We start from the raw sequence: 2,656 nt of genomic DNA, 5'->3' as shown, positions 1-2,656 counted from the left end.
GTTGCTTTGACTGGCTCATCTTCGGGCTCCTCATCCGTGCCATAGCTAAGGCATCCTAAACCGCCTCTTTGAACTATTGGCTCCTTCACAGCTGGAGCGACATGCGGCTCTTCCTTCCCCAAACCAGCTCCTGCAATGTCTAAAACAGAAGAATCTTCCTCCACTTTGCTCCCAGTCTGGGGCGGAGGTGTCACAACAGGAGTAGAGGTAGAGATAGGCATATCAGGAAGTATAAAATAAGATTTCTTTTCAGAAATCGTATTGCAAGTGACGGGCCACATGGGGTCTTTCTTCCTAGCTGTCTGGGCAAAGACAATGGAGTGCTTCCCTACCTTAAAGGTCAAAGTAGCCGAACCAACATCAATAACTGCACCAGCAGTATGCAGGAATGGTCTACCTAGAATAATAGGAATGTGGGCATCTTCGGGCATATCTAGTACCACGAAGTCAACAGGGAAGAAGAACTTCTCTATTTGCACGGGAATGTCCTCTAAGACTCCTATTGGGTGGACCGCAGAACGATCAGCCATCTGTACTGTCGTGTTTGTGACTGCAAACCTATTCAACTTTAACTTCCTAGCAAGACTCAAAGGCATCACACTAATACTGGCTCCTAGGTCACATAAGGCTTTCTCAATAGGAAAGGTACAAATATTACATGGGACTAAAAAACTACCTGGGTCTTCTACCTTAAGGGGTGCAGTATGGCTCAAATAAGAACATGACTCCTTAGTGAGTGCGACAGTATGCACAGTTTCAAGTGACTTCTTTTTAGATAAGAGTTGCTTCATGAATTTCATATAAGCAGGCACTTGATTTACTAACTCAAGAAAAGGAACTTGTACATTTAAGCTACGGATAACATTTTCAAACTTATTAAATGATACCTGTTCCTTCGTCGGCACTAATCTCTCCGGATAGGGGGCTGAAAGTAGCAACTTAGCCCTCTCCTCTAAATCTCTCATGCCGGCATCGGTGGACTTAGGTTGAAAATCCACCACCTTCTCCTTGTTGTAGCTTGACCCTTCTTCAGACCGTCTCAAATGTGAACCATTAATCGACAAAGGGTCGTACTTCGGAACCGGAATAGACCCATCAGCATTCGGGTCTGGCCTCAATATTTTCGGGGCAGTAGTACCCCGAAACAAGTGGTCCCTTAAGTTATCGGGCATCGGAGGACGAAAAGAATCACCTTCAGCAGCTTGGTCATTCGATCGACCATGTTGGTCAGTCGATCGACTACTTCTACAGGAACAGTAGCTTCTGGTTGTCGCGGACAAGTCGATCGACTGGGTATATCAGTCGATCGACTGACATACCTGCTGATCGTCTTTTTCTTGTTTTTGTTCGTCACATCCTTCTCCTTGCTTGGTTACGCCTCATCCTTTTCAGTGACGTTCTCAACCATAATGGGCCCATCAAGGGTAGACCCACTCCTCAAGGTAATTGCATTTAAAGTCTCCTTTTGATCAGTTTGAGTCGGTAAAAGTCCCGGAGCTCGAGTTGTATTCTTGCTAGCCAATTAGGCAATTTGGCTCTCCAACATCTTCATCCCGGCCTCTCTAGCTTGGGATTCTTTCAACAACAAATTCTTCAACTCGGCAAACTCAGAGGTTTGGGATTGCTGTTGCTGCTGAGGGACATATGGAGACTTTTGGAACTGTTGTTGCTTATGAGGGGGCACATAATTCTGCTGCTGCTGCTGTTGTGGAGGTTGAGTCGGATTTAAGACATTTTGGCTGCTCCGCCTCAGATTCGGATGGACATTCGGCTCATAGTAAGTGTTTGTCTGCCTATAATGTTGAAAGGCAGCACAAGACTCAAAGGGATTAGGGCAGTTGTCTGAAACATGTCCCTCAGCTCCACATCTTTTGCAGACGAAAAAGACCGTCTCAAACAAAGATTCACATGGTAGATCCCTCCTTTTGAAGCTCCTCCCAACTCGTACTTATCAAATCTCGCCGTGAGAGCCTCTAATGCAGCTACAGAAGGAGATTCAGCAGCTCTCCTTTGATTTCCTCTGGAATTTCCATACTCAGCTTTATGGGTGGTCAAGTCATCAATGATTTTCCACCCCTTAGTCTTTCCCATATTCTCCTAGAATCTGCCACTAGCTGCCGCATCCAGAATAGCTCTCTGATCGTCATAGAGCCCATTGTAGAACTGATTGCATAAGCTCTATTTCTCAAACCCATGATGCGGAATGGTTCGCACCAGCTTCTTGAAACGGACCCATGCCTCACAAAAGTTCTCATCCGGACCCTGTTTAAAGCTCGTGATCTGAGCTCTAATAGCATTTGTCTTCAAGGCAGAGAAATATTTCTTGTAGAATGCCAAGGCCAAAGAATTCCAGTCGGTGATCCCATTAGAAGCTCAATCCAGGTCTCTATACCACTCCCTTGCAGCATCGCGGAGTGAGAATATAAACATTGTCTCCTTCACCTAGTCCTGGGTCACACCGGTCGGCGGGGGTATAGAGCATCAATAATCAATAAATATCTCCATATGCTTGGCTGCATCTGCATTTGCAGCTCCCCTGAATTGGTTTCTCTCAACCAAGTTGATATAAGAAGGCTTCAGTTCGAATTTCCTATCAGCTCCCGGTAATTCGAACCCCTTGTATAGATTTGCAGCTGTCGGCTCAGAGTGACTTGCT

Source organism: Silene latifolia, chromosome Y, assembly GCF_048544455.1.
Source record: "Silene latifolia isolate original U9 population chromosome Y, ASM4854445v1, whole genome shotgun sequence".
Lineage (NCBI taxonomy): Eukaryota > Viridiplantae > Streptophyta > Magnoliopsida > Caryophyllales > Caryophyllaceae > Silene > Silene latifolia.
The sequence above is the reverse complement of the archived record's forward strand: the minus strand, read 5'-3'. Positions refer to the sequence as shown.